We start from the raw sequence: 16,549 nt of genomic DNA on the forward strand, positions 1-16,549 counted from the left end.
CGACTATTTTGCGCACTCACTTATAAGGAATATTAACATATGTCTACCCAATATGCATAATAAATTGTATACATGCACAAAGAAATTGGGATGCACACCCCCTTTTCCTTACCCCAAAAAAATAAAGGATACACACCATATTGTGTTTTGGGTGATATTCACACCGCATTGTTTTAGAAGAACAACATTCTAAATACATATTTCTTTATGTTGTTAATAATATATTGCAAGAAGAAGCAAATCAGAACTAGATTAAAGTAGACAGAATCATACCATTAAAATAAAAGAAAGGATCAACATATAGAATGAGGAGAATGCAAAATCATTATCATTGTTAGCCAGTGGGTGCAATGTGAAAAGGGTTGGCTATTTAATTAAGAAAGTGCATAGGCCAAAGGCGGTAGACACTATGATTTTTCTCAAAAAATTAATAGCTATTGTTATTTATACTCCCCACGAGGGAACTATATGGGTAAAGGCAAAACTTTATCTAGAATAATGTAAAGAGAAAAAAAAATTGGCATATAAACCCCCTAACTTCTGATCAAGCTGAGAATTCGAAAAATTCTCGAGGCATCTGCATAACTGCGTTTATGAGACCATCATGAATGTACTATCGACTTATCGATGACACATGTAACTGCTTGTCGTCGAGGAGATGTCTTTCGAAATTGTCGAAGGCCTTCTCTAGAAAATCCTGTCAACTTCGTTTATATTCTTCGTGAAGATTCTCATCACTTCCACTCGGAATCTAGTTTGCTTTTTGGATACGAAAAAACATCTATCCCGGCCTATTAATTAAATATATACAAAAAATGAAAAGTAAAAGACAAACTAAAAAATCAATCTAAGGAAGGAGTAGTATAGTAGTAGACATTAAATAGATTGGTTCCAGATTTGATTCTCGTTATTGGGACTATTTATATCATTTTATTTAAATTTTTTATTTTCTTTTACTAGACCTATAAATCTCTATAATAATTGAACAAAAATAAAATCCATCTTTACGTTTTAGAGTCAATTTTAATTAGTGGTGGTATCATCATACGTACCGTACAAATTTAAAAATTTCCTCGACATGATTCCCAAGCATACTCGATGTCATGTGCTCTATTTAGCTAGTTTTTGTTTTAATCCAATTGTGGAATCTCAATTGTTTTTTCTTTATCCTTTTAACGTGCACCACCTTAAATCTCATTTATATTGAAAAACAAAATCAAAGAGGGTGTAACGCAATGAGACACGCTTTCGTCAGGTAGTCAAAAGGTTCTAAATTTGATATTTCTTGTGAAACTACCTGCACATATATTTGAAAAATCAATTTGTCTAATTGGAGAGGGATATATATTTTGAAAAACAATCAAGTCGTAGAAATTCCAAGGGCTATTGCAAGCAAATGGGACTTGTGCACATTTAGTGGATGGCCGGCGAGGTCCTGTGCTTGAGCCTACTCTCACGTGTAGTCCTTGCTGAGGTACTCCACAAGTCTGTTTCCAAATCCATAAGTTCACGGGTGTTCATGCACCTTAGCGAATTAACGTCTTTACTTCAGGAAAAAAAAAAGAAATATATTATAATAATTAATAAAATAATAGGGCAATCCATCCATCTCTGTTTCCTTGGTCTAAAATTTTGTCAAAAAGGTCAGCCGGGTTTTTAGGGCGAATTGGGTTGACATTTCTGCTGGGCTGTGTGTGTACTTAAAGAAAATATCTAATTATCCACTTGACTCCTTGCTTAGTCCAAGGTGTTAAAAAATACCATTTTTCTACTCGTAATACCCCAAAATTTCAATGTCTCGCGCAGTTATACACAAATTTCCACTACAATAGCAGTGAGTTTGTTCTATTCAATCAAGCTTTTATGATTGTATATTAGGGAGAATATAGATTCTGGGCAGTAGATAGTCACCGGCTGCCTAATCTTACATTCCGGAATTATTTTTTTAATTTCCCTCTGTATTACATCATCTAAAAGGAAAAAGAAAGAAGTGTTATTTAGTAGTTTAGTGGGCCAACCTTCAAAATGTATACGGGATGAATCATAATGTGGGGTGGTAGTACCCAGTATTTCCTTGATGTAGTAGTTCATTTTACTCGTTATCCAAGGACTAGAGTTCGATATATTCTTTATCCGACTGCTGGAGGTATCTCATTGCTCGAAATTTAACCAGTAAGTCTATGACTGAGATTCGAGGGACAAGAACTGACATTGTAGTGGATCATACTCGGTTTGAAAAGTTCAATGTGTAGCTTCATATATAACCTCTCCATCCAAACGGTGCTTGATCGTATGCTCGAGCAGCCTCCTTTGCCGTCTTAAATATTCCGATCGAGCTACCTCTGGAGCTCTATTATAAGATTTGACGCTGATCTCTGTTGAGAACTTCCCAGATGGTTCGCGTTTCTTACTCTCCTGCAATCCACTTCATTACATTTTGTTTCTTCCTGCTTTCCTGCTTTGTATTCATAGGATGATATATTACAAGACAGATAGCCAGTAAACGATGTTTTGTTCAAATATATAGATTATATAGTTGCAAAATGATGTGAAAAATCTGACTAATGGGTGTAAGAAATAATAAGCTCTTATTGGAAAAAAACGTTCATTCTAAAATAATTTCGGTTTCATAAACTTTTGTAAATACGTCGCACATTACACAGGTTTTTCTTATATATTTTTTACTATACTTGAGCAAAAACATAGCTAATTGTTGTCTAAAGTATCATCATATGTATGCCAAGCTGAATAGTAGGACGAATCGAAAATGCAATGAAGTTCGATACAGTGGAGTAAGAAAACTGACCATCAAGGATGTTCTCGGTAGAGATCTGCAGTTATTATAAAGTAGAGTTCGAGAGTGCACGGGAACATCTTAGACTGGAGAGGAGGCAGCCAGAGCATATGATCAATCAACATTTGATTGGGGGGTCCTCAAGTTATCCTGAACTTTTCAGATTGGTAATTGCCGACAAAATATAGTTCGTGGTCCTCTAATGTCAGTCATAAACGTATTAGTGCCAGGATGGAAGAAGTTACTGTGGCTGAGGACTTGGACGACAAGGAATACACGAAGTACTTCGACATCTAAAGTGAGTACAGTGATATCCTGAAAGAGAAGTGACCGACTTCAAGTGCAGAGATGCAACGTACTTTAATTATGAAGGATGAATAACTTCAACAATTAGAGGAGAGAGACAAAAAAGAAAGATAGGAACGGTAGTGATTTGCTAGTTGAGAAATAAATCATGTTTTCTTGTTGTGAATCTGTACTTTTACGTTACATTTATCTTCAGTAAATATTTGGATATTTCTCTATGTCCTATTTTGCAACAATTCTTCACTTGCTATATTTCATAATTAGGTATCCAAGCCAACTTTCTATAAAATGAACTCGTTTAATTTAATTGACGAAACTATGACAATGGTGTTGGTTAATCAAGATTAATTGTGCGATATAAATCAACCTTCCCAATAGAGATACACTGGCTTAGGAATTGAGAAGCCGTCGAATAAGTTAATTTATGATTGAAGTGGCTATCAATGACAAGGATCGAGCTCAAGGAATAATTTTCTAAACTAGAGCAGACTTTAGCTGGTTTAAGCCATTTGAATTTAGCGATTGAAGTCAAGCCCGATCCTCTTTCGGCTGGGTATCTCGACGACTTGACCGATATGACTGCGCTTGCAAATATTTTTCTCTATTAGGTAAGTGGTAGTCTTCTCTAATGAGAAGCGTCTTTGACCCAAACATATTATGTACATTGGAATGTGCTGTTAACATTGCAAATATTCATAATTCTTCCCGCCAATCTCATTTGACTTCTTAGGTGGTTCCAAAGGCACGCGTGCTTATTTATTTTCTTCAGGATAAGTGTATTTGTTAGGTATTCATAGTATTTGACTTCAGCCGTATATCTCATAATTGTATACGTATAAATTTTATTTACAAAAATAAATTAGAAAAAGAAAGCTTTTTTAAAAATAGTGTGCTGATAGGATGTACGTTGAAAAGGTGTGCCCAATACAATGTCCAGTCCTTTGCATCTGTCGAACCATGTCCCCATATCTATGTTGGAAATTCTACTTAATATTCCATTTTATCTTTAATATTATATGCATAAAATAGAAAATTATGCTGAAAAATAAGTTTGATGAATGTCATGTCGCGAATAAAGTTCATAGAAATTGTCGACTGGGTCCGGTGTTAAAGTCAACACAGTGATAACTTTTTATTTGCCATTTTATTTATATATTTTTACTTATAATTTTATGATGGACTACATGCATGTTACTCTTACAAGTATTTAAGCTGTTGAAAACTTGTCATCTGCCCATTCTGTGCGCTTTGTTTTTTACTGAATTATCTATACTCGAACTAGCCAGTAGCTGGCTAGTTTCGGAAGCAAAGTGCGATCCTAAGAATTAATACACAAAAAGCAAAAGTATATATTAAAGTATGATTTTTCATTTAATTAGATTGGGTGCCCTATTTTCATTTAACACATAATTCCAACGAATACATGATGATCCCATCTTTAGATTTATGGACTAACTTTCAAATTATATAGTAATCAAAAGTGTGTCTTGGATAATTTCTCACACTCCAGACATACGATTTTGTATTAAACATAAACATAAACATGTTAAATTAAAAATAAGAACGCAAAAAATACCATTGTCAATTACCTGCAATAAAATGATTAAAAATTTTCAAAGTGATTTTAGTCATTGAGTCAATATTGTTGTCAAAAGTTAAATATATTAGCGTTAAAACTACCTAAAAAAGATCCAAACTTTTCACACTTTACTAATTCTGGCGAGAATTGTTTTCTTAACCTTAATATAAACAAATTATTAATTTGAATATCGATTTTAGCACCACATCAACTTTTTCAATCATTGGGGCCTCAATGGCGACCACCCCTTCACCGTTGGCCCCCTTTTCCTTCCTTTCTGGATTTTTTTTTTCCAAATTCAGCTGATGAGGGCCTCACCCGAGGCCACCACCACCCCTATAAGATCGTTGGCGACCACTAAGGTTGTCAGTTACTCTGATCGAGGGCTGATGGCAAGCAATCCCTGCTTAAATTAATGAAAAATTGACACATGCTAATATTAATACCAAATTAATAGTTTGTGTATTTTTAGATCAAGAAAAATGTTCGTACTAAAATTGATAAAATGTGAAATATTTAGGTTTATTAGGTAATTAACCCGATATATCATAGAACCAAAATATCCTATTCTCAGAAATAAGAACAGTATTAGGAAGTTGACTTATTAGGAAATCAAAATTACTAAGGTTTTAGAGTTACTTATATGCAAGCAATATGGTGGTTGAATCGAAGGATACGCCATTAAGGGCTACTAGATGTTCGTAAGCACAAATGATGAGAAACTTTGGCAGCTTTTCTATGCCTCTGATCGTCATTGATCGACTGCAAGCACCCTTATCCGCACGGGGAAGAGATAATAATCCTCCTCTTCTTCCCAAACGTGGTTATCTTCCCGACTCTTAATGAACCTCGAGAATTTTATGAGACTTCTTAATGACCTGTCAAGAAGAAAAGTTTTAAAGGGAGAAAAGAGTTCAAATATTTTTTCATTTGTCTATTTGAAAACTAAAAAGTATACCTAAAAGAAATAAATACAACTTTTTGAATAGTTATATCCCTTTAGCAATTACATCATTTCACCAAAAAATTATTTCACCAAATATAAAATAGTATTTGATGATTAAATTCATCTATACTGATTTAACTATTAAATTTATCTTCTTATTCAACTATAACTTTCTCTTTATTTTTCCGATCGGATCTTTATAGTTTTTCTACTATACTGAAGAAGATATAATTTTGTAATAAAAATAAAAAAATTTAAGTGATGTATGATCTTCATTTAGCCCTAAAAGATGCAAGGGTCTCTTGATTGAAAAATTGTTGCCCTTATATTGTTTGAATATATGAACATTTATCAAGAGGTATAATAATTTCAAGATTTAATTTAGCTTTCTTAATTAGTAAATGAGCAAATTTGTATTATCATTATTTAAGTGAGGGCAAAATAGGAAGAATAGCTAGAGAAGCACCTCATACAATTATTTTTTTCCATTGAAAGCTTGAAAAGATCCAGGAGAAAAAGACTGCATGAAATCGCTCACAACGAACATATGACACAACAAAATTTTAAAATTATAAATCGATATGAAATAAAAAGGACAAGCGTACCTGCAAAAAGACTAATTTGGTTGAAATGGATGAGAGAAAAAAAAAGGTAAAAAATCAGTGATAAAGAGAAAGAATCTAAATATAAGTATTATGAAAGTACGTAACCAAATGTAACAAATCTAAAATGGTACAACGGAAAGTCACAATGGTACATAAATATTTTTGAAATAATGAAAATTAAATAATCATCTCATATTTTATATATAGTGTGACATATATATATATATATATATATATTTCAACCCGTGGAAGTCCAAAATGACCGTCAAAATATGTCTAGCCACAAAAAAAAAAAAGAAGACAAAGGGCCCCGAAGCCATTAAAAAAAAACCTATCATCAATTTGACCAAAGAAAGAGAGAGCTCAACTAATAAATTTTCATGTTTAGAGGCAGGCCTTCACTTTAAAAGCTTTTTTTTTTCCGGCATATATTTTGGTATCTGAAAGTCTAGTATGTAACAACTAATTCAGTTTCAACTGGACCGTTTCTAAAATGAAAGTCTCCCAATTAGAGATTTTCTCCATGAACATGACTTGAATTCGAGATCTTAATTAAAAAAAAATAAGCATCGAATTACTTCAATTGGTGATAAAACTTTTTATTCAATAAATAATGGGACATGATTTTCTCCATTAACTTTTTATTCTTGTCTTTTGCGCTTTGTTTCCATAAGTACGTAATCGTATTGGTTTCAAACTCCACATTTTGCATCATTACTCTCAGTAAATACGTACGTGCAATTTTATGTTCCACGGCAGGCCCAAAATTATAAAACGAAAAGAAAGGACGTGAAGAGAGAGAACTTCATTTTTTAACTACAATTTGTCGACAATGCTCTATGGGCATTATTGGCTTTATCGAGTGATGAGTTCAATGAACAAATGTTGCTACTCGGACATGCGATGATCGCTTCAATAATTGGTCACCTATTTAAAGGCGCTCCAAAAATATTCGATATGCAATGGACAGGATGATCAGCAATTTCTTCATTTTATTTATTTAATTATGTTTTGAAAAAAATTTTGGCGAGAGGATTATCAGCACTTGAAACTGGCCTTAATTAGAAGTTCATTAATCACATTCTAGACAATCGATTCCACAGCATACCTTAAAAAATCGGTATATATTGATCATATAAAAAAATTGTGAGTTCCACATAATAAGAGTCGAATCCACATTAGAAAATTAATTTTTTTCCTATTATAATTTGAGTTACGCCTAAGCATTAACATTTAGATCATACAATTAGCCGCTCCGCATTTTCAATAATTTCATTTTTCATTTTTTTTGGGTCGAATTGCACCCTTATTGTTTATAGGGGTTAATTGGGAGAAAATATTTGATGAGTACTACTAATTCACTTAAATAAAAATCAATTAAAATGTTTGTAAGTGTGAATCTATACGTTCATTATGGGGTCAATTTTCCATTTTCGAACATTTTTATTGAATGTTACATATTTAAGTGGATGAGTAATACTTCCTAATATTTGCTGGATAATTGGGTGGAGGAAACATCTGATTACGGCGGGTGATGCTCATGTGGCAGAGCCAACTCCCCCGTGTGGTGGCCCTGCTTCGTTGCGCAACACCTGGCCAATTGGCTCCTTTCATCAATTAGCTAGATAATTCTTCATCTTTCATATTAAGTAAATTATCCTAGACATTTGCATATCTCTAATCATTTTCTAGTATATATCATGGCCAAGTCCTATATAAAATCGCACGTGTTAAGTCTCATTTAATGTAGAGTAATATATTTTCATGTGCAACGATCACATTTCATTGCTAACTAAACTTATGCATGTCTTTGAAACTAAATCGGTACCTAAACTCCACGAAGGAAAAAAAGGGTAGCTAAACAACAGTTTGACTTTTCAAACTAATCATTAAAAGTGAGCAGATTATCTTCTTTGAATTTCAACCTACTTGGATGATACGATACTGATGCCAGACATTATTTACTAACAAAAATATGAGAAAAAAGAAGCATGTACATCGGGAATTATCAAGCGAGATCCGACTACCTAAATCATCAAATAACGTATATGTATTAATTAATCGATCTTAGTCCAAACTGGATAGGGATTGTGCTGGTCTATCTGGTTTGAAAGTGATGGTAGATTTGCTTCGCGTGATCAATCTAAACTAAAGATGGCAATTTAGGCAGCAATGTCAACCTTGAAATCCATCATATGGATTGGTACGTGTCAGCTACTAAACCTTGCCAAGTAATTAGTATGTATATATACACTTTTCTCAATTTCAGGATTTGTATAAGTGCTTTAGTTGATCAAATGGCTCAAGGGGGGAATCACCAAATCTGATACGATCAACCTTTAGATGACCTCCCAAATTAAAACTTGTCGCGTTCTTGACCACATAAAGTTAATTATTTGTAAGGATCATAATATTGATAAAAAAGTAAGACAAGTACTGCAGGTTTCATATCCTATACATCATGTTCCAAAGAAAAGTTTTAGCCCACTTGACTAAGGATGGGCAACACCATCGATATAAGTTAATTCAAATGATTCGGCATTTATTTCTCTTAATTAAGGTTTTTGGTTCGAATCTTATAAATAAATCAAATCCATAATTTAAAGAGTTTTATCCCTTTGTAAACTGACTTTGCTTGAATTTGGATTAGTAAGGCCTCATGAAACATTCAGAGAGGCGGGCACCAGGTGGTGTATATATATATAAAAAAAAAAAGAACGATTGGCAACACACACACACACATATATATATATATATTTTCCGATTACAAGGGAGGTCATGGCTTAATATAATGAAATAGAAATCTTAATAATTAATAGAGGGACACGGATAGTCCCACTGAATATCGAATCTGAAACTTATTGGTTATTAAGTAAGGCATACGTCACTGTGCTACACCCCTTTGATTGACAACACATCTTTATAGTTTGATGTCTTCTCGATATTGGGCAATCAATAATACGAAAAGATGCTGTAATAATAATAGCATAAAAATCTTACTAGATTTTCCTTATTAATCTTTCTGAGTACTAAGTTGTGACCTGAGCGACGCAAAATCTCATTTATTAAATTAGAGGATGACTCGCACGTATCGAATGTAGAATAATAACTCATGTTTAGCTCAAAAGCAAATGATTTTAGAAAAAAGCTTCATTAGCAAAGTTTGTCATGACTTTTATATTTTCTCTGCTCTTGCCATTAATTATATTCATGAGCTCCTTGGTATAGAAAATAAGTAGAATTATTTACAATTATAATTAATAATGTGATAATTAATAATTTTTTAGGAAAAGAGAAATCAAAATAAGATACTTACGGTTTATATAGGAGAGAGAAAGGGAGAGAAAGAAAAGGGAAGGAAAGGAGAGAAATGGGAAAGTGGATTGTTATTTTTGTCAAATTTACTATCATACTTCTAACATATAATGGTAATTAAATAATGAAACATATATATATATATATATATTAATATGGGTAAAACCCGAAATTAAAAATGAGACTAAGAAGTATTTTCGACCTTTATAATAGAAGAAAAGAAAAGATGCGTAGAACATGGGTTGGTTCAAGTGGTTCGGCTCTTATTCCTTTTAAGCAAGGTCTAGGCTCGAATCTTGTAAATTGAGAAAATCTATGCTGAGAGAGTTTTACCCCTTAATGGACTGACCCGGCTTGAACAGGATTAATCGGGATCCGATGGACTTTCGGATACCAGAGTTCACATCCAAAAAAAGAAAAAAAAAGAAAAAGAAAAAAGAAAACACGCGTGAATGGGGGGAGAAAATTTAGATATTGAGTTTCCTTCTTCAGATTAGGTCATTTTACTTTGGTTCCTCATAATTAAGTTACCCTCGTTCACAGGAAATCTGCAATTTAGTTGGCTAGTTTAAATGAGATTATTAGTCTTTACACCGGAAATCTGCAATTTAGTTGGCTAGTTTAGATGAGATTATTAGTCTTTACACCAATTGAGGAGATACCTACTAGAGGCGAATCACGTGGCCTTGAATATTTGGTTCTTTGCCCTCGGTTCAAAGAAGACTGGCTCAGTTCGATCGTGAATATATACACCATGATATATATCATATCATGGTGTGTAATTAAGAAAACCATATATAGGTCGGCCGATATCATATGGAGTTGTGCCTGGTCTGTGCATGGGGTTCCTTGGTTGGGGATTTGACCGTATCGGTCGAGGCAAGAACCATGCAGATGGTGCATGCATAGTAGAGATATGACATTTGAATTTTCAAAGCTAAGGCATTGGATTAGAGAAAGTTGAAATCAAGGGACTTAAAAGAAATCCCATAAAATTTACACTATGTTTATGGCGTTTGACCTCATCTTATTCTTATCTTATCTTATACTATTATTTAAGCGAGAGTTCCGTTTTGTAACCATCTCCTTAATTTTAGGATGGGGTCGAAAAGTCAAACATTACCGCTTATCCTTAGGTTAAATATTGAAAATAAAAAAAATGAGATTATGAATAATATTGTCCACCCAATATTATTCACTCTTTCTATTTCTTACGTGTCAATCTCTCCTTATTTTACTCTCTACTCTCTCAATCTCCTAATCCCACTTTCTATCATATTATCTTTGTTATTTTTCAAATTTTATCTCAAATTTTTATCTTTTATTTTAAATATTTTTCTTCATATTCCAAGTTAATCCATCCATGAGCGTATTGAAAAGAATTATTATAGTTGAAACTCGTCATATGCGGCTTAGATCGTGCTATGCATGGGTAAGTTTCCAGTATATTTGAATAGGAAAAAAAAACGATTTCATCAGATTACATATGAGTTTACCTTTCAAAGAAAAAAAAAAGAATTCAGATTACATATGCAAAGGGAAAATGAAAATTCTCTCCAATAATGAAATCAATGCAAATACGCTTTCTATTGCCGCTTGTGTGTGGATGACATTGATGAAGGTGAAGAAGAAGGTCGAGTTTAAATTGGGATTTCTAGTGAGTTAGGTGTGGTTTTGGTCCCTGAAAGATTCAATTGTCCTGGGTTTGGTTCCTCAAAAATTTTTGCCATTGTTTTCGTCCCTCAATCTCCATTTCGTCTGATGTTTTAGTCTTGCCATCTTTTTGCGCGTGCCAACCATAACAGAAATCTCACGTGACGGATGAGCTGAACCTAACTCAGTTAACCATCCCCCCACCCCCCAACCAAATTGCTGAAAACGGATGAGCTGAACCTAACTCGGTTGTCTTCTTCGATCGAAGCCCGCCCTAAACGACGTCGTTCTCCCCTCGTACTCAACAACAAAAACGATGCTGTCATTTGGGTTTCTAGGTCAAACCGAGGGCCCCAACTTTTGTAATCATTTTACAATTCGATTTCGGTGTATAGAAATTGGGCGGAGAAGATCTGTAATTCACACATTGAAGAGGCAAAAATTTCAATTGTGGCAATAGTATACTCAATCGAAGCAATTTGGGGGTGATTCCGTTCCGTTTCTTGGCATTGGTCAGTCAAAATTCCCTTCCCTTTTTCACTTTTTATTGTTGAATTGCAGTTGGAATATTTAGGAATGGCAAAAAGTCGACTTTGGTTGTTGTCCCATACTGTTGTGAAGCAAATGTTGTCGAATGGTAGTTAGAAACTTCGAATTTGTTGTCTGGATTTGGTTCCTCCCATCACGACCTTTTACCCTTTTTCTTTGCTTTTTGGTCCCATCTTGTCGTTCCATTTGTGTTCATTGCTCTTGGTTGTTGTCCCTTCTTGGTTCTTATTGTCTCTTTTTCTTTGTGGTCCCTTCTTCTCGTTTAATACATGTACAAATTATTTCTTTGTGGTCCATCCCTTCTTGTTGTCCCTTTGACCCTTTTGTGGTTCACTACTTTTGGTTCAGAGCACTAGTGATGTTTTTTTTAAATACATGTACAGATAATGGACGAGGACATGTACACATTGATTTTTCACCATAGGGGTGAGTCAGTCTCTGAATCCCGTGTGCAATATGTTGGTGGAGAAATTGATGTATGGGGGATGTAGATATAATCTAGTATCAAAACCCACCATTGATAACTTCTATGTTGAGCATGGATATAGAAAACCAAAGAAGATCTTCTGGTTGGTTCCCAGTTTAGAAGTGCATAAAGGGCTGAGGGATTTTGAGACAGACCAAGATGCTCACACACTGTATGCATCTGTTAGAAATGTGAGAGAAATCGAGTTCTACTTCATCCAAAATGAAGAAGAGATTGTTGTAGCAAAACTTGAAAATTGAGTTTTGCAAGTTGTAGTTTCTGATGAAGATGATAATGAAGATGACAATGAAGATGAAGAACAAGATGAAGATGCATGAGAGTTTGAGTATAATGGTTTTGATGGTTTAGATGATAGATGATGTATGGGTACCGGGGCAAGATGGGGATGAAGATGATGACTGTACTGGTGATGATCATGATGCAGGCGAAGGTGGAGGGGGGCAGCAGTGGACAAAATAGTGGAAGTTGAAGGGGAAGTTGAAATTGCAGGCGAAGTTCCAGTTCAAGAAGCAGGGGAAGAAGCAAGGGAAAAATGTGGGAAATAAACCAACAGGGCTGAATCTTCTGGTGTGAGAAGAGCTAAATGGAGAGCTTGCAATGCACTGAGCAGAACAGCAAGGGAAAAACCATCTGATCATGAAGCTACTGATGAATTTGTAGAGGAAACCGAGTATCACTCTGAAGAATTGCAAAGCCTGAAGGGAAGTGATGATGAATTTGATAAGAGGCCTGCATTATTTCACGAGAATACAAAATATGGTCAAGTGCAGCTTCAACTGGATATGTTATTTCCTACCTTTCAGGTTTTCAAAAAGGCTGTGAAAGATTATATAATTTCAATTGGGAGGGAAGTGGTTATGAAGAAGAAAAATAAGGTCAGATGTAGATTCAAGTGTCAACTTGGTTGTGAGTGGGAGGCATTTTGTTCTTGGTCAAAACCTTATGGGGCTTTTCACCTGAAAAAGTTGATTCCTGATCACAATTGCTCCAGGAAGTTACAGAATAAGCAAGTAGACAACAAATGGATTGTTGAGAAGCTGGTAAACCAACTAAGAATGATGCCTAACATGACTGCAACGGATGCATATAAATATTTATCTGAGGTATTCTCCATTAAAGTTGGTGAATAGAAGATATACAATGCCTTGCGAATTGCAAAAAAGCTTATTGAAGGCTCTAAAGAGAAGCAATATGCCATATTAAGAGATTACTGTGGAGAGATTATAACAAACAACCCATGTTCTAGTGTAGTAATTGAGGTTGACATACCAAACTTGAGCTTCCTTCCCATATTTGATAGGATGTACATATGCTTTGATGCAAATACGAGGGGGTTGCTAGCTAGGTGCAGACCACTGATAGAGTTAGATGGGTGCTTCTTGAAGGGCTACTATGGAGGCACTTTGCTAGCTGTTGTCACTCAGGATCCAAACCACTCATTCTATGTAATAGCTCATGGAGTTGTAGAACAAGAGACTAGGGACAATTGGAGCTGGTTCTTGAGAATGCTACTTGAAGACATTGGACATCCAAGGGAACATGGTTGGGAGTTTATATCAGATATGCAAAAAGTGATTGTCTTTTGGTTCATTCTGCAGTTTCATATTCCACATCTTTTTGTATGGATTTAACTATTACTCTATATTTTCTTTGACATGACCTTAGGAAGACAATTAAGGAATTATGCCTAAACACAATTAACAGGTTCTGTGTGAAACATCTAGAAGCAAATGTTTGGAAAAATTGGCACCGTGTAGATCTTACGAAAAAGCTATGGCAATGTGCCAGATCAGACACCATAGGCAAATTTGAAAGGCATCTTGAGGAGCTTAGATGTATCAGTGAGGAAGCCTATGAATATCTTGGGTTGTTGGACAAGCATAGCTGGACCAGGGCAGCCTTCAAAGAACATACAAAGAACCAAAGCTTGTGCAATAACATGTATGAGCAGTTCAATTATGCTATTGTGAAGTATCGAAGAATACTTATCATCAACATGTTGGAGGAGATCAGGTTATATCTGATGAGGAAGATGAACTCTAGTAGAAATTAGATTACAAGATACGGAGGTCCAATAACACAAACTGCCCAGTCAAAGTTAGAAATAGTAAAGGAAAATAGTCACAAATGGCATGCTCTTTGGGTTGAAGACCCTAACCTACAAGGTTTCAGGTCCAACATGTATACAACAGCAACCATCAACATGTTGTTGACTTGAAGATGTCAACATGTTCATGTAGATAGTGGGATTTGTGTGGGATCTCTTGTAAGCATGCAATAGCATGTATGCAGGTTATTGGCATTGATGCAAAGAAGCATGTCAATTTTTGCTATTCTAAGGAAACATGGGAGATGATTTATGCTCTGTATATTGCTCCACCGAGAGGTGAAGATCAATGGATGAAGCAAGGTCTAGAACTTGTTGAGGCTCCAAGATTTGCCAAGGGTAGTGGTCGTCCAAAAAAGAAAAGGTCCAAGGCTAATGATGTGCCTTAAAACCCATATAAGCCTAAAATGAAGTACAATGAAATATAATGTGGAATGTGTGGTGAAAAAGGACACAATGTGAAGGCATGCAATGGTACAATATCGAAAGATAACAAAGAAGGTTAGGACTGATACCACCCCAAGTGCCTCAGCTTTACCCTTTGAGACTCGGCTTACAGGAGAAGAAGTGCAGGTATGCTGACTTCAACTCTATATTATCACTCTTTAAATTGTTGATATGTGAAATTGACAAACTATTGCTTTTAGGGAGTGGCATCAAGCATGGTCGAACAACCAGTGATGATGTCTCAACAAGCAAACAACATATCTCAGCCTACCATGCCTCATCCAGCACCAATGAGACCTCAGAAGCTAGCAATCAAACAATTGAAGAGAAAACCAACAACAAATGATTCAGGCAATGGTGCAGCAACGTCAACTTCACCAACTCAGACTCAACATTCAATTGCACTAACCACGTTAGTTCATAATATTATTGTGCATGTGGGTTTTTGTTCTTATGTTCCTGTACTTATGCTGGTGATTGTGATTGTGCTGATGCTTGTGGATGTGCTTGTGCTAGTGGTGGTGGTTGTGCTTATGGTTATGGATGTGTTTGCAGTTGTGCTTATGGTTGTGGATGTGCTTGTGGTTATGCTTATACTTGTGCTTCTACTACTGTGTTTTGCAAGGAAATGATGTGCTTGTGCTTGTATTTTGCAAGGAATGTCACCATCCATGTGTCAGGAATTGGCTAGTGGCCCCGCCAATGCTTATGTTGACTCAGCAGCAAGAAGACCTATGAAGCTAGCAAACAAGCCAAAAAGGGATTCAAGGAAGCGAAAGAAGTAGTCCATTTTGTATAGAGATCTTTTGGTAAAGTTAGGAGTATTTGTGGCCATTGCTTTTTGATAGCATTTTGTATGGAGAACTGTTAAAGAATGACAGTACTGTCCGTATGTATATGTGGCCACTGGCTTTGGACCATATTGGTTTTTTGTCACCATTTTGGTGACTTTCAATATTTGCAAATGTATATAGCATATGCTATATTCTATCATTTCTGCAATGCAAGTTTTTTTTGTGCATATGGTTTACAGATTGCAAGTTAGTATATTGATTGCAAGTTTCATATGGTATAAAGATTGCAAGTTGGAAATGCTATACATATTACATTTGCTGTACAGTCGGGTAAAACCAATGCAAGTCCCAGAGCAGTGAAATTAAATTGCATATGGTAAACGGATGGAAGATGCAGATGGAGATGGACAAATGGATAAGAACTTGGGAAATGAATTTCATTACCAACATCAATACAGACTTAAGTCATACACAAGGCTGAGTTGGATAGCAACTTCCAAAAACTTCAAACTCATTGCTCAAAAACTACCACAACAATCCAACATATCCTAGCTAACTAAAACTATCCACAATCCATTGATAAACAAGCTCATACTCACCCCACAACAATCCTCACAACCAATAAGCTCAACCGAGCATCACAAGCTCAGAACACGGCAATCCTCACAACCAGCACATCCACTACAATTGTCAAAATTCACCACAACTGAGCCAGCTTCTTTCATTGAAGCTCATACTCCACAATCCTGTTTTTTAGCAATATCACATTCATCTGAAGTTGGTCTTCAACTAAAGAAGTGTTCTGCAATTGGTCTTCCCACTCAAAATACCCGCAAATATGAGCTTCATCGTTTCATAAAAGACACTTGTAAAATGGTCGATTAGGATTTGCAATGGTCTTTGAGATCATCCGACGTGCTCTTTGTCCACAATAACAAAGAATCGACCTAGCTCCGAAGATGCTCGA

The sequence above is a fragment of the Punica granatum genome, chromosome 1 (assembly GCF_007655135.1).
Source record: "Punica granatum isolate Tunisia-2019 chromosome 1, ASM765513v2, whole genome shotgun sequence".
Taxonomy (NCBI): domain Eukaryota; kingdom Viridiplantae; phylum Streptophyta; class Magnoliopsida; order Myrtales; family Lythraceae; genus Punica; species Punica granatum.